Source organism: Macrotis lagotis, chromosome 7, assembly GCF_037893015.1.
Source record: "Macrotis lagotis isolate mMagLag1 chromosome 7, bilby.v1.9.chrom.fasta, whole genome shotgun sequence".
Taxonomy (NCBI): domain Eukaryota; kingdom Metazoa; phylum Chordata; class Mammalia; order Peramelemorphia; family Peramelidae; genus Macrotis; species Macrotis lagotis.
In genome coordinates this window covers 143,547,709-143,573,631 of record NC_133664.1, presented here as the reverse complement: position 1 = coordinate 143,573,631, position 25,923 = coordinate 143,547,709, and the positions used below count along the sequence as shown (strand labels likewise).

Genomic DNA, 25,923 nt, shown 5'->3' with positions numbered 1-25,923 from the left:
ATGAAGGAAAATAGCCTTGTGAAGTTTGAGAGATCAGCTACCAGAATCAATGTAGGGATTTGCTGGGAGCCAGTGGGTAAACAGCAAAGTTACCAGAATCCTGCCCCTTCCATTTGAGGACTGACCAAGATGCAGAATCATCTGCCCAAAAGTCATGCTGTATTTGGAGGTAAATTTGGTAGGACCAAAGCAAGTACAACCTGCATTGTCTGATCCTGCTCTCCCCAGGGGTCAAAGCCATATGGTATGTCCCCAACTGTTGGGGGGGGGGTGCTTGTACTTCCATTTTTGCTTTATCTTCTCAGCAAATATAACTTTGTAAAAACTCACTATATTTATTGATTTAATAGAACTGGATACAAATCACAGTTAATGAGGGCTCACTGGAATGGGGGCTTGAACTCAGTGCAATTAAGAAAACAGTTCTACTACTCTTCAAGAAGAGACATATCTGACTTTATTAAGGGAGTATAAATCAAGAGTATCACTCCAAAAGAAAGCTAACATCTGGTCTGGAAGATCTAAATTCAAGTCATCTTACTAATGTGTATTCCTGGCTCTATGACTCTAGAAAGATTATTTAACCTTTCACTACTCAAGAAAATCCCTAAAGCTATAAGAGGCAAAATGATTGTTGATTTGCTTTGATACACTCACAGAGAGTACCCTATATCAATGAAATCACTGGTCCAGATCAAAAAATCAAATGTGAAAAATTCCCATATGATGGATAGCCACCTTGTTGCCAACTAATACAACTGTATTAGTTTTTAATGAGTTACTATTTGCTTTAAATCTTTTAAAATATAAAGAATTATAGAAACTGTTATTTTGATTATGTTTTGTTCTTCCTCAATGAACGAAGGATTCATTCCACCTCCTTGAGTTCTGACTTGAGTTTTCTCTCTCATTAAGAAAGTAAAGATGAACCCTGAAGGCAAATCAGTTATTAACAGGGAACAGAATCTAGTCTTTGTCATTTAACATTCCTGAGTAACCACTATTTTGTAAGATTGAGAAATTTTCTAGTTCCTTTTTGTTCTCTTTATTTCTGTCTAATATTTGCATTTAATCTTATCCTGGACTCTTTATAGTAGTTTTCTTTTAGCATGATTGTTATGCTGAATGATTTGAGTTCTTAAAGTATATATGTATGTATGTATGTATGTATGTATACACATGTATATATTTGATGGATGTTCTCTACTTCTCACAATTGCACACACACACACACACATACATACACAGATGCAATCTGTGGAGAGGAAGAAATGACCTTCTGTGAGGCATATTTTTGTAATTCTAATGTATGATTCATCATGGTCCATGATAAGTAGAGACCTAATGATGTCAGGGCTTGTTTGGAGAAGACAGAGATTGAGTTCTTTCTTTGTTATGAATTTGCTGACTGACTTCTACTAAATTCCCTCTTACAGGGTTTTTTTTTTTCACTCAAGGGGGGGCAGGGAGTAGAATCTTAGTGACATTTGAATGTTGAAATATGCCCATTACAAATGAACCACTTTGAACAAATGGCCCAATGCTGTCTATGCCAGTAATCTCTAACTTGCCCTCAAATGGGGAAATGAATAATTCAGGGTAATTCCAATAAGATACAAAGTTTTTCATTTCTCCACTTCTTGATTACTCATTTACAGCTCATGTTAGTGGAATTTACCACCCACTAATGACTATTTAGGCTTTAACTAGAAGTTCTGAGCTTACTAAGATAATTTGTTCTTATCTTATCATTGAGGAATGGACAGATGTTAGAGGCAGGACTGAATAAGACCATTACCCTGTTAGTTCAGGTTCAGTGTTAGGATGAAGGAGGCACTTGTGAGCTGTTCAACAGTCAACAAAAGAAGCCTTATTTAGTCCTAATGTACAAAGAATATTTGACAAGGGTATGTCGATTCTGAGTTCAGGTAGACACAACCCCTCCTCATCTCCTTATGGAAACTAGTCTTCTGATTGGCAGAGTAGAGGTGTGGTGACTTATGTGGCCTCAGGATGTTGGCCAAATCTAAAGTGCCTGGATTCTACTTGGGTAGGCTTTGCTATATTATGCCCTTAGGTGACCAGGAAGCCAGAGTCAGAATCTACAAGGAACTACATAAAGGAAAGAATATTGAATAGAATATGATTTTGAAGAATTATTGAATGTCATAAGATCAAGATTTAGAATTAGGAGGGACCTTAGAGCATATTTAGTTCAAGTTTCTCATTTTACTATTGAAGAAAATGAGGTCCATAAAGTCCAAACCAATATCACACAAGTAGTAAGTAACAGTATGGATAATAAGTCTATTTTCCTCCAAACTGAGCATTTTTCTGCTGTAATACAATCCTATAATACCCGGAGAGGCAGTGTGGTGTTGTGTAGAGAACTGGTCTTGAAACCAAGAAAAACATTGTAGGGAAGTCCAGCCTTTGACTTGTACTGTTTACCTGACCCCAGGCAAGTCTTTCAAAACTGGAGGCAACTCCATTTTCTAAGGCTTTAAAATTCAGGGAAGGTGTGGCTTGCCCTGATAGAGTCAGGGTCCTGGTTTGGTAATTCTCCATATCAATGAAATCAATGAAATCACAGGTCTCTAGTGTCTCTTCTGTTCCAGCTTCTACCACAGGGCTTTATGCCAAATAAGCACTTAATATATATTTGAAAAAAGCAATTCCTGACAATGAGAAGTAGTATCTCAATCATGAACATGATGTCATCATTCTTTAGACTTCAAAATGGAGCATCAATATTATTTTGACATCAGCTAGAATCACATGTGCCAACCAAGCATAATACTTCAGGGTACTAGTATGAGGGGTATTAAAGCAGTGGTGAAAGAGCTTGTGGGGGGGGGGGTTACCTCCTTTGAAAACATTTTTAGTTTCTAGGGCAGTTACTCTGAATCTACTGCTAGATTTGTTAACCAAAAACTGAACAATTCATCATAAGGACTGTATCTCATTTAATATTTATGATTGATGATGACTTAATTTCATAATGAATCTTAGGTTGCTTTACTTAGGCAGAAAAGGATATTAAAGTTGTGTTAATGTACATTTTTATACTGATAATGTCAGCCTCAGAAAGAAAATCATTAAGTCTCAAGAAAAAAGAAGCAATTTAATGGCAAAGAAAAAATTCAGAAAGATAATATCTGAATTATTCTTTCTCTACCTATTCTGGCATTCTACAGAACACTTCTACCTCATTTGGGTCTCTCAAAGTTAAAGACTGCTGGCAGGAAGATTAGCCAGCTGCTTATGTGGTGTGATTTGAAGATATAATTATAACAGACCTGCCCCAAAGTGTGTGGTTTTTAAAATGTTTTTTGCAAATTTGCTACCTTACCTAAAATTTCTTCAGTTATAAGTCAATACTTAATGACCTTCCGGAGGAATACATTTTAAATTAGTTAGATTGAAGTATAATAGAATATTAACTCAAATTCATCTGGGGGCTAGTTTACCTCATTAACATTACTATTCAGTAGCATCCAGCAGAGGAAAAGCCACATGAATGAATGGGACACAAGATAGAAAAATTGAGGTAGGGGTTGGTGGTAGACACAGGGCAGATTGAAACCTGCAATGCTACCTTCTGGGTTCCATGAACAATCAAGGATCAGCATAAGGGTACTTTAAAAAGGTAGGGAACATATACATGTATATATAAATGTGTGTTTATGTTTGTATATACATACTTACATATTTACATACACATATACATTAGGAAGGAGACTATGAGTCCTTTAATCCAGATTTTTATACAGCATTTTTGTTTAATGAAAGCCCTGCTTAAATGAGCCACTAATAATATATTTAGACTATAGCTTATAATTACATTCATGTTATAATGTTGGAACATGTATATATATGCACACATATATGTAAAATATAATGTAGAATGTTAAGATTTATGATTATATTTATATTGATATTTTATAATAAAAACTAGTAAGGAGTTTGGAAAACTGATTTGAAAAAATCATTTCAGTAGCTATTTATTTTTCTAATTTTGCTTCAAAAACAGTATTGAGAGAAGAAAAATATTGATCATAATGATATAAGGCTATATGGGGAGAGAAGAAGGGAGGGACTGATTGAGATGTTCAATCTATCATCGCATAACTAAACCCTGATTCCTTTATCAGATTATAAAGACATCTAAATTGAGTCAATCAAACAGAAGTGTTGACTAGATATGAAAAAAAAGTTTATATACCTCTACTGAATCAATCAATCAATGAAATCAAAGATTTTTTTTAGACTAAATGCAAAAGATCCTTGATTTAAGTCCTTTTAAAGTCATTGAAGGACACTGAACTGGAAATATATTCACATTGTCTAGGACCCTTGGTTTCTCTGTGGTTTTTTGTATAAAATATCAAGTTAATTCAGAACCTAAGCATTAGAGTGTTTGGTAGCTTAGTGGTAGAAACCTTCTACCCAAGATTAGACTGGGGAGGAGAAGAGAAGAAGCACTTGGGGACCAGAGAATGGAAAGAACTTTGGACCCGGTCTAGGTGTCAGTCTTTTTCCCAGCTATTAATCAGAGAAGAACCTTGTGAACCAGAGACTTGGATTTCCCATCAGTGTCCTAGTTCTAGTGCCATGCCTGGATTGGGATGCCATAGACAAGATAAGCATATTTAAAAATCTTACAAGGAACACAGCAATGAAACCACACTATGTCTAAGAGGAACACCATGGAAATCACAAACAGAAAGCAAAGGCTTTCCAATCACCTAGATCTTGAATGACTCTATTGTTACATGTGCTCTGTATCTAATCTATTTTTCTCTGGACTCCGTTTTACTGGATGATTGTCACAGTCTTATGGGGGTTTATATGTTTTAAACCAATTGTTTCTATTATACCACCTAAATAAAATACTCCTTATGAAAAACTAAATAAATCTGACTCATTATTTGTTATCAACTTAATCACTGAGGGAAGGCATACCATTGGGGCTCATGAGTTATACAGCATTAGAAATCCCAGCCCCTTGGGGCTACCCTTAGGAACTTTTTAAAAATTTTATTTATTTAAGGCAATGGGGTTAAGTGACTTTCCCAAGATCACACAGATAAGCAATTACCAAGTGTCTGAGGCCAGACCTGAACTCAGGTCCTCCTGACTCCAAGGGCCAGTGCTCTATCTACTATACCATCTAGCTGCCCCCATCCCTAGGAGCTTGAGGAGATATAGCAGCAGAGTTTTGGGAATCTGATTTGCTAGTCTGAGTAGGGGTTGGAAGAGTAACTCCAGAGCATGTACTTAAGTGAAATTATTTTTAAAATTTATTAGAATTTATCCAAATCTTAAGATGGATCACTTTTGTGGCAGACCTGACTTTCCCTTTCTCTATTCAAAGGCCATTGCTTGACTAGGAGCTTTGTGGATATTACTTTTGCTCAAGGCTGTGTCTCTTCTCCTGTGGTTCTGTAGACCATAGTGTCACAATCCTGGCTTTCCCAATACAATTGATGAAGTCAGAAACTATGAATAATTTTATGGCAATGTCTTTAAGCTCTTCATCTTTCCTTCTATTTCCCAATTTCCTTTCTTTAGTATGTGTTGGAGGTGGGATTTGAATGAAGATCCCTTGATTCCTAGTCAAGCACATATTTCACTAATATCAACTGCTTTTATTTTATTGTTGCTATCAGTACAGTTTTTATTACCCAGGATCTTTGGAGATTTGTATTAGTGCCATAGTGGTTTGTAATCTCTTAGTTTACAAAGGAAAGTTCTTGTATTATGTAATTCTAGTCACCCAATCATGTTTTTTAAATTATCTATTGACAGGCTAATTTTTTTTAATTTATAATCTAGATATTTTATTTGTTTTTCAAATACATACAATGATAGTTTCTTCCAATCATTTTTCTTGGCAAGGTTTTTGAGTTTTACAATTTTTCTCCTTCTCTTCCCTTTCTCTGCCCTCCAGCAGCAGGTAATCTGATATAGGCTTTATCCATGATAAGTATAGATCAAAATCAGTTCCAAAAGGGAGAACACATTAGAGAGAGCAAAATTATATATTATATAAGATAACCAAGATGGCAGTGTGAAGGCAGCATTTCCTGTGAACTCCCCCAAAATTCAAAAAGCCATCAAATTATGCCTCTATCTAAAATTTAGAGGGACAGAACCCACAGAAAGACTGAGTGATACATTTTCCCAGTCCAAGATAACTTAGAACCTCTGTGGGAGAGGTGTGTTTCACCAGGATCAGGAGTTGGGGAAAAACCCCAGCTGCAGCCCAGCCACAGCCCAGCCCAGCTGCAGCCCAGCCCAGCCCAGTCCAGTCCAGCCTAGGGATCACTGGGAACAGCTTGAAGGGTAGGTGAAAGAATTCTGCTACACCAGAATGAGTGTGGAGTGAGGAGTAGCAGTCACAGAACCTGCATTGAGAATTGGTGGAAACCAGCCAGCACCTCCAGAGCACAGCCCACAGACAATATGGGGATCAGGGTAGACTGCAGAAATCTCTCTGCTCTTCCTGGGGGAAGGGCTCTGCTGTTTGCCCACACTCAGATTCAGGTTTCAGTTTGGCCTTTCAAACTAAGATAGCAGGGATCCTCCTCACAGCTCCAGAGCAGAGGGTAAAGAGAGCATAAGATCTTGGAGGAATAAAGGTCCCAGTGGAGACCAAAAAAAAAACCTCCAAAGCCTTGGAAGTGCTGTAAATTAGTCTTGGACTGAGGAAATAAGTAAACAACAGAAAAAGAAAAATCTGACCATAGAAAATTGAATCTCATGGAAGATCAAAACACTCAGATGACCATAAAATTGAAGCTTCCATATCCAAAGCCCCCAGGAGAAATAGATAATGGGCTCAGACTATGGATGAGCTCAAAAAAAGACTGAAAAGTAATTAAGGGAGGTGGAGGAAAAATTGGGAGGAGAAATGAGAGCAATGCAGAAAAATCATGAAAACCAAATCAGCAACTTGGTGAAAGAAATACAAAAAAAATACTAAAGAAAAATAATATGTTAAAAACCAGTTTAGGCCAAATGGAAAAAACAAAACAAAAAAAAGCAAACGAGGAGAAGAATGCCTTAAAAAAGCAGAACTGGCCAGCTGGAAAAGGAAATAAAAAAGCTCTCTGAAGAAAATAACTTCTTAAAATGCAGAATAGAACTAAAGGAAGCTGATGACTTTGCAAGAAATCAGGAAGAAATAAAACACTTCCAAAAAAGCCAAAAATTAGAAGAAAATGTGAAAAGAAAAACAACCAATCTCAAAAACAGATCCAGAAGAAATGATTTAAAAATTATTGAGCTACCTTAAAGTCATGACCAGGAAAAGAGCCTAGACTTCATTTTTCAAGAAATAATACAGGGGTGGCTAGGTGGTGCAGTGGATAAAGCACTGGCCCTGGAGTCAGAAGTACCTGGGTTCAAATCCAGTGTCAGACCCTTAATAATTACCTAGCTGTGTGGCCTTGGGCAAGCCACTTAACCCCATTTGCCTTGCAAAAACTTTAAAAAAAAAGAAAGGAAATAATACAGCAAAATTGCCTTGAGATCCTAGAAGCAGAGGGTAAAATAGAAATTGAGGGTATTCACCAGTCAGCTCCTGAAAGAGATCCCAAAAGAAAAACTTCCAGAAATATTATAGCCAAATTCCCAAACTCCCAAGTCAAAGAGAAAATTCTAAAAGCTGCCAGAAACAAACAATTCAACTACTGAGGCTCCATAGTCAGGAATACAGGGGATCTGGCAGCATCTTCATTAAGGGCTCATAGGGATTGGAATATGATATTCCAGAAGGCTAAAGATCTTGGTTTACAACAGAGAATCAACTACCCAGCAAAATTAACATCCTCTTTCAGGGGGAAAAGATGGACTTTCAATGAAACAGGGGACTTTCGAACTTTCCTATTGAAACAACCAGAGCTGAACAGAAAGTTGGATCTTCAAGTACAGGATTCTGGTGAACCATAGAGGGGGTGAATGAGAAGGACTGACTATGAGGAACTTAATGATATTGAACTGTTTGTATTCATGCATGGGAAGAAGATACTGATAACTTATATGAACTTTCTCATTTGTAAGAGCTGTTAGAAGGAGCATATATAGACAGGGCACAGGAAGGGATATATATATATATTGGTATAACATAGTAAAATGATGGAGACAGGGGAAGTACTGGGAGGAAGAAAAAGGTGAGGAAGAAGGAGCTAAGAAATTTCACATAAGAGTCAAGAAAAATCTTTTTCAATGGAGTGGAAAGGGGGAAGACAAGGGTGGAATGAGTGAGCCTTCATTTTCATCAGAAATGGCTCAGAGGAAATAGCATACACACTTAATAAAGTATAGAAATCTATCATACCTAGAGAAAAATATGAGAGGAAAGGGATTGAATAAGGGGGAATGGGGGAGGGAAAGGAGGTGGAATAGGTGACAGAAGAGAGGGAAGATCATGGGAGAAGGTATTCAGATACAACACACTTTTAGACAAGGCCAGGATGAAAGGAGAGAGAGAGCGAGAGAGAATAGAATAAATGAAAGTGGGGAGGAATAGAATGGAGGGAAATACAGCTAGTAATAGCTCCTGTGGGAAAAATATTGAAACAACTTTTCTGGTGAACTTATAAAGAAGACAACTCACCCCAGAGACAGAGCCATTGGAATCTGAACACAGACTGAAGTACATTTTTTTCTCTCTCACCATTCTTAAGGTTTCTCATCTTCTTTTGGGGGGGCATTTATGTTTACTCTTATAACACAATTATCGTAATATCATAAAATAAATAAATCAAAATCATACTTAAAAATTGAAGATGATAAGCTTTGTTCTTCATTCAAACTCCACAGTTCCTTTTCTGGGTACAGAGTATTCTCCATCACAAATTCCCTAATATTGTCCCTAATTATTGCAATGAGCAAGGTCATTATGGTTGATCATCACCTCATGTTGTTGTTAGTGTGTATAATGTTCTTCTGATTCTGCTCATCTCACTCAACACCAAATCATGTAAGTCTTTCCAGGTTTTTCTGAAATCCTGTCCCTCATGATTTCTTTATAGAACAATTGTATTATATTACATACATATATACCACAATTTGTTCAGTCATCCCCCAAATGGTGAGCATCCCCTTAATTTTCAGTTCTTTGTCACTACAAACAGAGCTATCAGCTATCAGCTTTTATTAAGGCAGCTTACTATATATGGGCATTTTTGACTGCCATATTTTGGCTGTTACCTTCTATTGATTTTGTTATCTATTAAAGTCTCCTTTCCTTGTCCTCGGCCTTCAGCCTTGCCCTCCCTCTCTTACTGAATTTTTCTTACATGAATTTACCTTAATAATCCTCACATACATAAACATTTACACACACACACCTATTTATATATGCATATGTCTATATCTGTATTCCAAAAGTCTCAGTGAAGTTTTAAGTTTGTATTGGAGCTTAATTTTATATATATATATATATATGTATATATATATACATATATATACATATATATGATGTATAAGGATATATATATACATATATAAAAATATATATGTTTATATATATGTCTCTATGTATGTGTAATGGGACTTTGCTGAGCATGGAGGTCTACATGCCCAAATGGAGATGTGGGTACTAGGGACCTCTCTGCTGGTAGAAGACATTCTGTATGCTCTGACCAAGTATATAGGTAGTTTCTTTCCATTGACTATATGGCTAGAAAAGGCTATATCTTTAAAACTACCAGACTTGGACAATCTTGCTCACCTTTCTGTAGCATTTCACAGGATATAAATCCTTTTCACCTGAAGCTTGTTCAATTTGGGTGCAAGAGGGAAAGGACTATCTTCTTTCCTTTTTCCCTTTAGAACTTAAGAAATGGGTTTGGGATTTTGTTCTGTTTTGCTTGTCCTTTTCAGGTCTAAGAATGTGATGGACCTGGAGCTGGAGCCATGGTGATTTTGGAAACCAGGATTCCAGATGGGATATTGCTGTCAACCTGGCAGAGAAGCCCTGAGAAGCCAGAGTGCTGGTACTTGAATCCAAGAGGGTTTTCATTTGAAATATGGTAGGACTATGTATAGGAATTAAACCAAGCTGTCACCTTATTCCTCCTCCCTCCTTAGAGACTGAGGTAATGCAAGAGAGAATGGAGATTTTGTATATTTGTTTTTTCTCTACTTTAGAAATAGTCATAAAAACTACTCTGAATATGTGTGTGTGTGTGTGTGTGTGTGTGTGTGTGTGTGTGTATCCATATGTATATGTTGGTGGAGGCTAGAGTCCATGGTAGATTCAATCCACTTATGGTACTGGAGGACCTTGTGGAAAGGGCAAAATGAGGCATACCTGGTCTTTAGGCAGTGGGGGCTAATGTAATCATGTGTTGCACACATATATTCCCAATCTTTCCCTCAGAGTCTCAATTTCATATTTATAATGGTCTCTAAGACCTGACTATCCTGTGGGCACCTAAAATAGAATATCCAAATTGAACTACTTATTGTTGTCTCCAACTAGTCCCTCTCTCTGATTTCCATGTTTTTGTAGATTTTACAAAACCTTAGAGCTATCTTTCTTCTTCCTTCTCTTTCTCTAAGCCCTAGTCTCAACATCCAAGTCCCATTGGCACTACTGCTATTATACCTTTTGACTCTGTCTGCTTTCCTCCATTCAGATTAGTTCAAATTCTAATTATTCCTTACCTCAAAATAATAGTCTCCTAACTGTCATGATGTTTCTAGACTTTCCTTTCTTCAATCATCTACATGGACACCACTGTGACACAGATAAAATTTAGCTTGGTTTATAGAAGGAATAGCATAACCAGGAAGGCCGACAGGTGCTGATGTAGGATTACCCTATACCAATGGCTAAGCTCCAAATGATGGAGTGAGGCCACATTGGCTAGTGGAAAGAAACAACTTATACTATGGCAAAATAGCATGATATAACCCTAGGGTGGTGGCTTCTTTAACTTGATAGAACCCCAGCTCTGTATAGATCATTGTCTATTGGGGTCACAAGTATATTCTCACCAGAAGAATAAGGAAGACATAGGAAGCACCATTAAACCAACTTGTATCCTTGCTAGTTTTTTCACTTATTTTATTTAATAAAACATGTAAGTAGTATATCACCCCTGAGTTCTCATTGTGGAGTCTTTCCTGGGCCTAGTCCAGTTATTATAGCCCTAACAATCTTCCTAATTTTGTGCATATAATTCTAATGTAAAAGTTTTCACTGACTCCCTGTTGCCTATTGAGTTAAATACAAATAACTCCTAGCATTCAAGCACCTCTGCCAATGAGTTCTAATTTATCTACCAATTTGGATTGCCTAAAAGTGGAATGAACTTGTTTTTAAGATACTGATTGGTTCATCCTGGCAACCTTCAAGAAAGGCTAGGTAAGATATTCTTATTCCTCTATGGGATTGAAATAGGTGACCTCTTATCTCCCTTCCATCTCTGAAACTCTGCAATTCTATAATTTTTTGGGAAGAAGACATGACCCAATGTCACTGCTAGCTTACCTCTTCTACCATGTTGGTACATGTTATTTTTCTCTCTAATAACTGCCTGCCTTGCATGATCTTCCTTCCAGGGGAGGTGTGGCTTCTCCTGTTTGTCTGTGGTGCCCATGTTTCTCTGCTGCCATAGCAACTGCCCAAAATAAGCATTCTCTTTGATCAATCACATGTCTATAAAGGGGAGAATTTCTTATCTCTTACTTTTGGTTTATAGTTTACAAGGGTGTGCATGAGGGACAAAAGGGGGTCCAGTTTGGTAAGATGGTTTTGGTATAGAATAGTATGATATAAACATGAAAAAAGTCAGGAATGTACAGGACTATGTTATATAGTTCTTTAAGGCCAGAAAAGAAATTTGGAATTTACTTAGATGGCAAATGGGTGGGTGAGTTCTGTCCTTTCTCATTCTCTCAGTTCAAGTATCCATTCAATCGCCAAATCTTATAATATCTCTTTTATCTCCTCCTTGTAATAGGTGGACCTAGCTTAGACTTCTTTTTTTTTTTTTTTTTTTGCAAAGCAGTGGGGTTAAGTGGCTTGCCCAAGGCCACACAGCTAGGTAAATTATTAAGTGTCTGAGACTGGATTTGAACCCAGGTACTCCTGACTCCAGGGCCAGTGCTTTATCCACTGTGCCACCTAGCCATCCCCTTAGACTTATTTCTTGATAATTTAGGTTTGATGATGGAATGAAATGAGAAACTTAAATTCAATTGTTAACCAAAGAAGACTTTCTTAACTATGATTTAGAAAGAAAATTCAATAAGGATTCTGTAATCTTTAGCCTGGGTAGGAGTCCTACTCCCTATTCCCCTTATATTTGGAAACTTATCTAGTCAGCAGGTCTTTGTCATACTCTCAGCATATCTTCCAAATCAAATATTCTCCGTTTGAATAGACCTTTTTTTTTTTATGACTGTAGGAGAACAGGAAGCTTTTCCAGAGGCCAACAGAAAGATTCCTGAAGAGAGGCTGAACTCTAAGTCCTGGGATGACTGAAAATTTTCAGGGAGGAATCCCACATATAGGTGGGAGAAGGGGAACTCTAATAGTAATCCTATCATAGTCTCTTTCTTTCTACTCACAAGACTACAACACTAGTTCATACTGTCGTCACCTCTTACCTGAACTATTTTAATATCTTATTAATGGGTTTCTTATTCTCTAATGTCTTTCTCCTCTTCCTCCTCTAATCCATCCTTCATGGAACTTTATCTTGCATAGTTTCATATTACTAATTGGGCAAAATATGAGCACTCATATCAATGTATTACTTTTTTTTTTTAACTCAATGGACATAAGAACTTTAGTGATTAAAGATACAAGATGAAAAGATGTAACCCAATAGCTGTTGCAATTGGACTTGGATCTCCTTATATTTCTCACTACCTCCCAGAGGTTATCCTAGTCCTGATAGGAGCCACCCATGTAAATGGTACAGGTTTTGCCAAATCAGAAGAGCAACAATCACCCTACCCCACCCCTAATCTTTTTTTCCCCAAAAAATGCTTCAGACCATATCACCCAAAAGTCACTCAGAAATTTTTCAAATAGGACTTATGTGACTTGGATCCGTGTATCCTCTAGGGTTTAGATTCTCCCTTTCCTTTGTTTTACAAGTTTGCTTTTCTAGATTTTTTCTTCCACTCCCCCGTTCAATCTTGTTTTCTGGTTTCCATCTACTTAAATTATTATTATGCATATCCTTGGTTTATTTCCTCATCATAATTGCAACATTCAGGACTTAGAGGTTGTAGCTGGGCATGGCCAATGCCTACTGGAGCTGCCAAAGTGATTTTCCCAAGGTACAGGTCTGACTATGTCACTCCCTTACTCAATGAACTCCAATGACTCTTAATAAACTCTTGTTGCCTCTAGGATAAAATATAAAGTCCTTTGATTGGCATAAACCCCTTCATAACTTGGTCTTAACCTATCTTTCCAGTCTTCTAAGATATTCCTCTAGTTCTCATACTCTATGTATGACCTTCTATTTTTTCCTCACATACAACATTCATTCTCCCATTTCCATGCCTTTACACTAGTTATTCTTCAAGTCTGGAATGCACTATGTCCTCACCTCTACCTCCTAGAATTCTTTGTGACAAGTTTCAATTCAAACACTACCTTCTTTATTTTTTTTTATCTTTATTTTTTTCAAGGCAGTAGAGTTAAGTGACTTGCCCAAGGCCACACAGCTAAGTAATTATTAAATGTCTGAGGCTGGATTTGAACTCAGGTACTCCTGACTCCAGGGCCTGTGCTCTATCCACTGTGGCACCTAGCCACTCCTACTACCTTCTTTACAAGAAACACTTCCGGTTACCTTTCCTTCATCCTAGATGCTTCCATTATTTTTCTCCTAAAATTAGCTTATATTATTATAGCTCTGGTTCTCTCTGAGACATTCTTGCTCTATCTGCTTCTCAGGGTGTTAGAGCACAGCACCCTGAGAAAGTGTCACGTGTCTCTCTTCTATTGTCATTGGCTTATGTCTCCATTGGCTATATTTCCCCTAAAGTTAGACATTAGCTACTGGTACCCTAGTTCCATTTAATCTCTTGGCATTGCGTTCCTTTAAAAAGGCAAATTTATTTTGAAGATAGAATATGAATATATATATATATATATATATACATATATATATATATATATATGTACTTGTATACTGAGAATTAGTATTTCTCTGATCTGATTTCTCCTGATAGTTTAAAACTCCCAAGGTTGAACTCTTCTTTTATTTAGAAGGGTAAAGAACAAATGAAAAGGCTAAGGACTGAGACCTATTTCTTGGACCCCATGACCCCAGAAGAGAGAAAGACCTTAGGTCTCACTGAACAAAACCAAGAGAGGAATAGGTCTTTTTGAATGTCTTTGCATACAATTGGTGAACTTCTTTTTCACATTTGGTTACCCAATAAGAATGATTTTTGGAGTGTCCACATATATTTTACAGTCTCTCCAAGGTTTCATCACAATTCTAGAAATTAGCTTGCTAGTCTCTCTTTTGCTCACACATTAGCACCTAATTACATTATTCTCTGTATTTTAGGTATATCTTATTTATGAACAATTTTGTCTTCCCTAATAAAATATAAGCTTCTTGGGGCAAGGATGTTTGTCTTTGTATTCCTAGCACAAGGTAGTTACTTAATAAATTCTTGTTGATTGATTGACTTATTTCATACTTTTGCAGTAGGATTTCTGATTAGTTCAATGAATTTCCCAGTCAGTTATGAGTTATAAGACATAAACCTTTGTCTAATGTTGTAGTCATGTTTGACTCTTTGTGACACCATTTTTGGGTTTTATTACCAAAAGCAATGGAAAAGTCTGCCATTTCCTTTTCCAGTTCATTTTACAGTTGAGGAAACTGAGGCAAACAGGGTCAGGTCTCCTACATGTCTTAGGCCAGATTTGAATTCTAGTTTTCCTGACACCAGGCCTGGCACTCTGTCCACTGCACCACCTAGCTTCCCATTTATATACCGCAGAGTTAAAAAAAAAAGGATTAGGAAAGGTGAGCTTTGAAGAGAGATAAAAGTACCTAAAAAATTAGAACCACAGTATTTGAACTGAATATGACTTTTAGAAGTCATGTATTCAATGCTTTCATTTAAAAGATGAGGTTTAGTTTCCTAATGATTTCTCCAACCTCAAACACGGAGCAGAACCAGGGGTTCAATCGCAGATTCAGCTTCTTATCAGGAAGAGGTAAGCATATCTAATCTGTTGTATATTACTCTATTGTGTAACTATTTCTCAGGTGATGTAGTGTTGCCATGCTAAAAATAGCTAGCTGGTATCCAAATAGGATAATTTAAGTTAGATTAGAGAAGCTATTTTAACTGCCAACTCAGTATTTTATACAGTCAGCAAATTATGTCAGTGCTTCTTGGAGAATGATCAAAGAACCTAAACAAGCCTCTGGGTATTTCAAATGGAGAAACCAGTGGAATGCTTTACATATCCCCAGAGAAGGACTGATAGAATGCCAGCCAAAGAAACTCAGTTGGATGATGAATTCTAAGCCTAACAATGATCTCAGATGGTCAAAAAGTCCAGGAGAAGGAACTTTAATTCTGTTAAGGCTGAAAAAAATAAATACAAATATCTATATTAGGGCATATATTGGATCTTTTGGGAGAGTGCTCTAAGAGTGTTAAAGACTGGAGGAAAGAAAGCACAGTGAGGTGCAGCACCATCTTGTAACTATATATTCTTCCCAGCTTGTGCAATGTTTTTCCCAACTTAAAAAAAACAAACAAACAAACTCATCACCGTCATTAATTTGCTATGAGTCGAAAGGTCAACGTAAGGGAGAAAGAAGGGATTGTCCTGTACAGTTAACCTGGAGAACAAATTCCAGAACAGGAGCCGAAGAGCTATAAATTGGTTAAATACACACACACACACACAAAACACACACCCCTCTATAGCAATAGCCACAGAAACTTCTTTGGGATCAAGTAGCAAATGCTAGAGTCAGCAGTGACCAGTTTCTGGTCACAGAATCCCAGAGTATCAGAGTAGAAAGGGCAGCCACTTAATAACATTGTAGTTATCTGTAAAAAAAATTCCCCTCTAGTTTCCCTGTGTACTTGAACCTAGGGACTTCTAAGAACAAGGCTTAAAGCAATGCTAGAGACTATAATACCCTTTTAAACTTTCACCTTCTTCAGCACTTCCAAACTATATATGCTTAGCAAAGACAAGAGAAAAGGCTCTGGACATTAAAAGTTTAGCAACCTCCCCAAGCCTTGCACTGCCCACCTCCCCATCCCTCCACCAATCCACTCTTCCTTCACTTACAAACAATGGTTCAAAATTGTATAAAACATCTAGTTATATGATTCTCATTGATATTAAAAGGTGTTTAGGTCTGCTAATCTGAGATATTAAAGTCAATCTAGAAGGAATTGAGCTATTTCGTCCCCTTGGGAAGAAAACCTGAACTAGGCTAGGATAGGATGAATACAAAGTGGTTATCCAGGATCAGTCGAGGAGGCATGGCATAATGCCTCATTTTGATTTGAATCAGTAAATTTGTTGCAGAATTGGCCTTAGCGCATTCTGCTTAGTTCCTCAAAGTTTATGGATATCCCCAATCAAACTAAACTGTAAATTTACAGTTTGAGAGCTGGAAGGGAACTCCAAGATCCAATTTCATTTTTAGACTGATGAAACTGACCCTACAGGTGAGGTAACTTGTCCAAGGACACAAAGCAAGTCTATGGCAGAGCTGTTTTTTTTTTTTTGTATCTGCCCTGATGTGTACAATAAACAAATTTGAGAAAACACTTTTGAGATGGAGATAACTTCCCATGTTTCTCCTTTATCTTGAGCTACTTCTTGCCCTCAGGCTTATTCTAATCACTAAGTCAACCATTTCATATAGAAAAAAGATGGAACACCTTAAGATTTTGTACATTGGAATTTTGCCTTTTAAACAATCCATTGATTTGAGAATTTCTCAATTTTAGGTTCATGAATAAAGGACATTCTGCTTCGTCAAATAAAAAGAGGAAGAGTAGGAGGAGGAGGTAAAGGGGGAGAAGGAAGAGGAGGAAAATAAAGAAGGAAAAGAAGGAGAAAAGAAGGAAGAGGAGGAGGAGGAGAAAGAGGAGGAATAGAAGGATGAAAAGGATGAAGAGAAGAAGAAGAAAAGAAAAAGTGAAAGCAATGACAATGGTAGTGCCAATGGTTTGACATACATTATCTGACAAGTAGTCATCCATCTTTTACCTGAATTCCTCAATTTGGGGGGGGTGGGGGTGGGGAGAGAAGTTTTATTACCTCCTAAAGCATTCGTTTTTCTTTTTGGACTTTTCTTATTAGAAAATTTTCTCTCACTCCAATCTTGTATTTTCCTGTTTGAAACTTCTACCCACGCCATTTAATTCTGTACTCCAAAGTCAAACAGAGTGAGTCTTTTCCCTGACATTTTCCCTTTAAATACCTGAAGAAAACTCATGTTTCCTTCAGTCTTTAGGTCTCTCAACCAATCATCATATGACCTTGAAGTTCATTTACTTGCAAGTGAATTATGCTCTTACTCTTCAAGATTACCTAATGAATTTTTTTTATGAATGTACTTTTTTGAAATGTGCTTTTCATCAGTTATCAAAACTGTTTGGTATTGGCTAAGAAATAGAGTGGTGGACCAGTGGAATAGACTAGGTGCCAAAGCAGGAGACAATTATAGTAATTTGCTGTTTGATAAACCCAAAGAGTCCAGCTATTGGGATAAAAACTCTCTCTTTGATAAAAACTGCTGGGAAAATTGGAAGTTAGTATGGAAGAAACTTAGATTAGACCAACACCTAACACCCTTTACCAAGGTAAGATCCAAATGGTTACAGGATTTAGACATAAAAAACAATACTATAAGCAAATTAGAAGAACAAGGACTAGTTTTACCTGTCAGATCTATGGAAAGGAGAGAAGTTTATGACTAAGGAAGAGATGGAGAACATCACTAAAAACTATCTAGATGATTTCCATTACATTAAATTAAAAAGCTTTTGCACAGACAAAACCACTGTAACCAAGATCAAAAGAAATGTAGTAAACTGGGAAACAATCTTTACAACTAATGATTCTGACAAAGGACTCATTTCTAAAATATACAGAGAACTGAGTCATATTTTTTTTTATAAAAGCCATTCCCCAATTGACAAATGGTCAAAGGATATGCAAAGGCAATTTACAGATAAGGAGATCAAAGCAATCCATAGCCATATGAAAAATTGCTCTAAATCATTAGAGAAATGCAAATTAAAGCTTCTTTGAGGCACCACCTCACACCTCTCAGACTGGCCAATATGACCAGAAAGGATAATGATCATTGTTGGAAGGGTTGTGGGAAATCTGGGACACTATTACACTGTTGGTGGAGCTGTGAACTCATCCAACCTTTCTGGAGAGAAATTTGGAACTACGCCCAAAGGGCAACAAAAATGAGCCTAGCCTTTGATCCAGCAATACCACTACTGGGTCTATAGCCTGAAGAGATGATGAAAAAAGGGTAAAAACATCACTTGTACAAAAATATTCATAGCAGCCCTGTTTGTGGTGGCAAAGAATTGGAAATCAAGTAAATGTCCTTCAATTAGGGAATGGCTTAGCAAACTGTGGTAATGTATGTCATGGAACACTATTGTTCTATTAGAAACCAGGAGGGACAGGAATTCAGGGAAGCCTGGAGGGATTTGCATGAACTGATGCTGAGTGAGATGAGCAGAACCAGAAAAACACTGAACACCCTATCAGCAACATGGGGGTGATGTTTAACCTTGATGGACTTGTTCATTCCATCAGCGCAACAATCAGGGACAATATTTGCGCTGTTTGTAATGGAGAATACCATCTGTATCCAGATAAAGAGCCATGGAGTTTGAATGAATTTCAAGGACTATTCCCTTTAATTTAGAAAAAACCCCAGATATCTTATTTTCTGATCTTGTTATCTCTTATACTTTTTATTTCTTCCTTAAGGGTATGATTTCTCTCTCATCACACTCAATTTGGATCATTGTACAACATGGAAACAAAATAAAGACAGACAGATTGCTTTCCGTGGGGGTGGGGGTGGGGGGGAGGGAAGTAAGATTGGGAGAAAAATTGTAAAACTCAAAGCTCAAATAAAATCTTTAAAAAAAAAGAAATGTGCCCAAAGGGCAACAAAAATGAGTATAGCCTTTGATCCAGAAATACCACTACTGGGTCTATACCCTGAAGTATATATACGTTGGTCTCCAGACTGTTCACTGTTGAGGGGAGGGGGTGGGAAGGGAAGGTGAAAGAAAATTATGTAATTTGTAAATATGCATATGCTTGTGTATGATTGTTGAAAAACTTTCATAACATGTAATTGGAAAAATAAAATAAAATATCAATTGTGGAAAAAAAGGAATATTCATCTTATCGAGTTCAAATCTAGTCTCTGCCACTTAGCTGTGTGACTCTAGATAAGTCACTTAACTGTTTTCCTCAGTTTCCTCATCTGTAAAATGAACTGAAGAAGGAAATGGAAAATTACTCTAGTATCTTTGCTAGACACCCTAAAGAGGGGTGAAGAAGTGTTGGACACAACTGAAACAAGTTAACAACTAGTATGGAAACTCCATCTACAAATTCAAGTGTTTAGCTTCTCTGCAATTTAAGAGTGTTAAAAGGGGTGGCTTGGTGGTGCATTGGATAGAGCACTGGCCCTGGAGTCAGGAGGACCTGAGTTTAAATCTGGCCCCAGACACTTAATAATTACCTAGCTGTGTGGCCTTGGGCAAGCCACTTAACCACATTGCCTTGCAGAAACCTTAAAAAAAAGGGTAAAGAGTTGCCTAGAGAATGGTTAAGTGACTCACCCAGGTCACTCAATCAATATATGACAGAGGTAAGGCTTGAATACAGGTCTTTTGAACTTCAGGACTGTCTCTCTATTAACTGCAATATGTTTCTCTCTCTCTCTCTCTCTCTCTGCAAATATGTAGCACCTATTCTGAGTTATTCCCCATCTTATACTCCTGCTTGTGAATTGTGTTCCCAGAGGGAGACTGACAAATTAATTTCTTCAGTTCTTTGTTCCTAATACTGTAGCTCATGAGTTCCTTCCCACCAATAAATTTTTCATTGACAGTTAGGACTTTCATTCTAGATGGCTACCCCAAAAAAGAGATAACTGCTCAGCTTTCACAGAGCAACTCCAGCAAAAACCTAAAAATTACCTCAGACCAAATGATTATCAAAAATTTATCCATAAGGAAATTGAAGTGATGCTCATGAATTGGGGAATAGCTATATAAGCTATGGTGTATAATTGTGATGGAATATTATCATGCTATATGAAATGATAAACTGGATGATTTTAGAAAAACTTACATGAACTGATACAAAGTGGAGAAGAACCAGAACATCGTATATTGTAATAGCAATATTGTATGATGGAGAAATGTGAATAACTTAGCTATTCTCAGCAATACAATGATCCAAAGGACTCAAGATGAAGTATACTATCAGACTCCAGAGAAAAAGTTTCTATCATCAGAACATAGACTGAAGCATGGTATTTTTCCTTTCTTTCATTCTTTTTTTTTTGTGGGAGGGGAATAGGGGAAGTTCCTAACAAGGAAATGTTTTATAAGATTGCACATGTATAACTTATATTGAATTACTCACTTTTTCAGGAAGGGGGAGGGGAGGAAGGGAGGAATGAAAAAATGCTAAAAAACTTATTTAACATGTAATTGGGAAAAAATAAAATATTATAAAAAGAATTATTCAATGAGAAACCACATTTAAGTGATTTCATCTACCCTAGAACTGGATAAAAAGCTAATAGCCTATGAACAATAAGAAAAACGAGTTTCTGGCAAAGTTGGTGGCAGAGCATACAAACAAGTTGGAAACCTCCTAACACATCAAGAGACAAGCCAGACATATATAGGCTAAAAGGATTTATAAATAGAGTCACCTAGAGTGGAGAGATCACAAGAGAAGTCTCCCTAGTAAGGATCTTGGTAGCCACTGAGAATGATGGCAACCAATGTGGGCATGGCAGCCCTCAGACGAGTTAATCTTAAAGGTGTTACATCCTGAATTGAATGTTTCTGAAACTATCATCTATCTATCTATCTATCTATCTATCTATCTGTCTATCTATCTATCTATCTATCTATCTATCTATCAATATGTAAATTACAGAGAGTCTTGAAGATCTAGTACTCTGAACCTCAAAGATCTGGGGAGGACTAACTCTGATAGATGGTGGTCAGCATAGGAATCTGGGTGTTCTGTGTTGATCAAACAAGACCAACTGTCCCATTCAACAATATAATAGAAGGCAGAGCCTTGCCTTGGCATAAGGGTTCAATTTGGTAATTAAAGTTGGAGAAATGAGACAAATTGAAGAAAACACTGCCTACATTAAAGAATTATTGTGGAATCAAATGCCCAAAAATTCATTTTAGGAGAGAATAACTCTTAACAACTGCAAGTATTTTTGTGGATTTCCCACAAAAATATCTAGCAAAAATGAAGCAAGAGATTTAAAAAATGAAATACAAGCTGTGAAGTAAAGATTAGAAAAAGAATTAAAAAAAGAAAAAAGAAAAAAAAAGAAAAAGAATAAGTAATTTAGAACAGAAAGTATTTGAACTCAGGTCCTCCTGACTCCAGGGCTAGTGCTCTATCCATTGTATAACCTAGCTGCCCCCAGAACAGAAAATATTAAATCATATCCAGGTCTCTGACTCTCTGAGAATTGCAATGGACCAAATGGAAATCAAGGAGGACAAGAAATACTAGAATAAAATCAAAATGTTACTATTATAATTCTAAATCTAATCTTTAAGAAATTTAAATAAAAATAAAAATACAAGAAATATTAGGTATCTGATATAAAAAAACAAACCAACTGGAAAATTAGTCAAATATAAATAATTTAAGAATAACTGGATTCATTCAAAATCAAGGTAAAAGAACAACAAAAAGCCTGAGCCTATATTTAAGAAAGCACAAATGAAAATTGCCCAACTCTATTAGACTTATATTGCAAAGTGGAGTTAGGAAGATTCTACTTATTACTTCCTGAAAAAATCTAAATAATCTAGTCTCAGGAACGTCATAGTCAAAACCTATAATATCCACATTAAAAAAAAATACTGGAAGGAGCCAGGAAGAATTTGCCAAGAAATCACAATCAGGATTATATAGGACTTAACAGTTTCAAAAATAAATGAGGCAATTTTGGAAATCAGTATTTCAAAAGGCAATATGTATGTGTTTACAACCTAGGATAATTGATTTGTATAGCTGAGTATGATCCTATGAAGATGGAGAGTAATGGATTTGTAATGGAACAAAGACTTTCAAGTATTTCTGACGAAAAAACCAGAGCTGAATAAGATCTTTGAAATGAAAACAAGAGATTCAAGAAAAGCACCCAATTCCTACCTTTTATTGCTTTTATTTTTTTCTAATTCCTTGCAAAGATAGTTTTCAACATTTATGTTTTTGTTCCACATTTTCCTACCACCCTCCCTTCTTTCCCCCCTCCCCATGGCAACAAGTTGGAAACCTCCTAACACATCAGGAGACAAGCCACAGACATATGTAGGCTAAAAGGATTTATAAATAGAGTCACCTAGAGTGGAGAGATCACAAGAGAAATCTCCCTACTAAGGATCTTTGTAGCCACTGAGAATGATGGCAACCAATGTGGGCATGGCAGCCCTCAGATGAGTTAATCTCAAAGTTTCTTAGATCCTGAATTGAATGTTTTTGAAACTATCATCTACCTAGATATGATTTAATTGTGTTTAACATATTTCCATATTAGTTATGTTGTGAAAGCTGTAGAATGGAAAAAAAGGTTTTAAAAAATAAGCATAGTTTTCTTTGCCCTGCATTTAGACTCCAGTTTTTTCTCTAAATGTAGATGACATTTTCCATCACAATCTTTTAGGATTGTCCTTGATCACTGATCTGCTGAGAGAAGTTATGTCCTTCAAAGTTGATCATCACACAGTATTGTTAATGTGTCCAATATTCTGATTCTGATTACTTCACTTAGTATGCAAGCTTTCCAGGCTTTTCTGAAGTCTGAAGCTATTCTTAATTTCTTTCAGAACAATAGTACTCCATATTCATATAACATAATTTGTGCTGAGTTTCCCCTCATTTTCCAATTTTTTTCTACTACAAAAAGATGCGATAAATATTTTTGTACATATGATTCTTTCCCTTTTTTTAATGATCTTTTTGGGATATAGACCTAGTAGTGGTATTGCTGGATCAAAGGTTATGCATTTCTCTGTTGTTTTATAGAGTTTATAATAAATGTAAAGTTAGAAAAAAATCACTATCATACTAAGCCCTTCACAGGGACAGTAACTAATATTTAGGCAAAGATTTGGCTTTTTGTTTTATTTTATTTTTATATTTATAACTGCTGGCTAACTTCTGGTTTCTTTGTGGTTGATGTACAATTTAGGTTACAATTAGGTACAATTAGGTGAGGAAGCAGCAGGGCATAGGACAGTGTCTATTAATAGACAGGCACCATGAAGGAAGTTGGCAGAAAGAATAGATATTTTCTTGGAACTTCCATTAATCCTTGAGGAGATAGGTCCAACTGATGGCATAAGTCTGAGGCTTCTGCTCAAGTTGCTTGTCAGGCCTTTTCTGAAGTCCCTTTCTTCTCTTTCACAGCTCAGTCCTATATTCTCTTTTTTCCTTTCACCAGTTGTACCTGCGCTGCTGAGTCTTTCTAGTGTGTTTTCCATGTTAAAATCCTTAAAATCTTTTGGGTTTTGAGTAAGTTTGTCTTTGATTGAGTCAGGAAGATATCCAGGTCTTGTGATTGATTACCTGACAAAGATAATTACTTTTAAGTGGAGCAAAATAATCAATGGGCCCATCCAAACATATGTATCATGGCACTTACAACTATAGCAAATGTAGGATCTAAAAAGTTTTTCTCTCTTCATATTGCCAGTTCTGTGGCTCAACTCTTTAAGATCAGAGTTAGCCCTGTTATAGCTGGCTTGGTTCTCTGTTGCCAGAGGTCTCCATTCTGGAAGTTTTTTCCTGCTTTAAGTGATTACCTTTCCGTAGTCCTGTCTGTCTGAAGTGTGTATGACTCTGATTCCTGTTGGATGCACTATCATTTATTAGTAGAATGGTTTGCTTCAAAATGAAATGGCTGATCAGGGAGGGGAAGAGGAGAAAGAAATATCCTTTCCTCTCCTCCAAGAGAGATGGTCTTTTAGGGGTCAGGTTGTCCCTCCATTGCTGGCCTGAACCAGCTCTCCATATGCTATATAACTTACTTTTAAAAAGATAAGCCCAAGGGACATGACTAATTCCCTTAGCCAATCACTAGATATTTCCTGTGTTGTGTCAAAGGATGTCATAATCCTCTCAAATTGATTTCCACTTCTTCATAACCATTTAAGGGGATGTAGAGAAACTCCTTATCTTTTTTATATGTTTACCACACACACACACACACACACACACACACACATACACACACACACACAAACATGCACATATATTATAGTATATATGGTATATGGTATACTATATATGCTAGAAATATGATATTTATCTAACATATAATACATTATATTTCTAAAATATAACATTGAAATAGAGATTATACATTAGACATATTTATAATACATAATAGATATTTTGATACTATATATATAGATATACCTATGCACACATTTTTGTGGCATAGAGTGTCTGTGTGTGTGTGTGTGTGTGTGTGTGTGAGAGAGAGAGAGAGAGAGAGAGAGAGAGAGAGAGAGAGAGAGAGAGAGAGAAAGCCCCTTGGAGATGCAAAGGGTGTATGGATATATGAATGCTGGAAAGGTATTATGCTTGACATATATATATTTTTAGGCAGTGATAGAATTGAGGCAAAAGTTGACAACACAAAAGAGAATTGTGGATATTTACAGCATTGTTACTGGAATTGTACCTTTTGTCTAGCAGGCTAGGAATTTATAACTATAGCTGGAGCATTGCACTTTTATAAATAGTCTATGGGCAATGTGGCAGTTTAACCTACTCCTTAGACTTTCAGAAATACTATTTCAAAATTTAAGTCAGATAGCATCTTTTAATTGGGACATTACCCTATTCAAAGCTTCTTTATACCTCACCTTCCAGATGACCTCTCTGCATCATGAACAGAGGAATAAAAAGAAGTTGGCAGAAGTATCAGGAAGTATCTTGATCATTGGGGAACAGTGGTCAAGACTTTTTGGTTCCCTTCTTCTTTTATTCCTTCTCCATCAGAGAATCTATGAATAGGAATGATCATTCTTAGTCATGAATGGCAAGCCAAATATAAAGCCTGGTGAGTTGATTCTACTTAGTACTATCTTAGGAGGATGTCAGTCAGATCTGCAATGGATCATTATTAGGTAATTACTAATTTTTAAAAACAAAATCATTTCTCCATATTACATAAAAGCAATAAAACTTTTGAAAGAAAGATTTTGTTAATTTTCATAGGGTGATATGCTTATATTTATTATTCCTTCCCAGATGTGTTTCTCATTGTGTAGATTAGCCTAATAAAATGTGGAAAATCATGAGTTTTATGTTTAGGAGCTAAGTGATCCCAGGAGATTCCTTTGCCTTCTATAGTCTCATTCTTCATCCCAGGCCCTGACCAAGCCATAGAATTTTAGGGTAATTTTAAGTACATTTACAGACATAGTTGGAGCACTGTAAAATAATTTTTCCAAACAATTTATTATTATAGTCTGTTAACCTATTATATACTAAATAAACATTTTAATTTGTATGAAGTAAAATAAATTCTTGTGAACAATAGCACTTGACACCATAAAAATTCTTTACTAAAATTAACTTGAATATACACATATAGAAGAAAAGTA

At 36.4% G+C, this 25,923-nt stretch overlaps 1 long non-coding RNA gene across 1 annotated transcript; it reads right to left on the bottom strand.

The window, feature by feature from the left end:
• Positions 1-23,416: 23,416 nt before the first annotated feature.
• LOC141493862 (uncharacterized) lies at positions 23,417-24,298 on the bottom strand. The gene is made up of 2 exons (XR_012470343.1): positions 24,112-24,298; positions 23,417-23,875 (listed from the first exon to the last, which is right to left on the bottom strand). It is a non-coding gene; the product is annotated as an uncharacterized LOC141493862 (long non-coding RNA).
• Between the last annotated feature and the right edge of the window lie 1,625 nt (positions 24,299-25,923).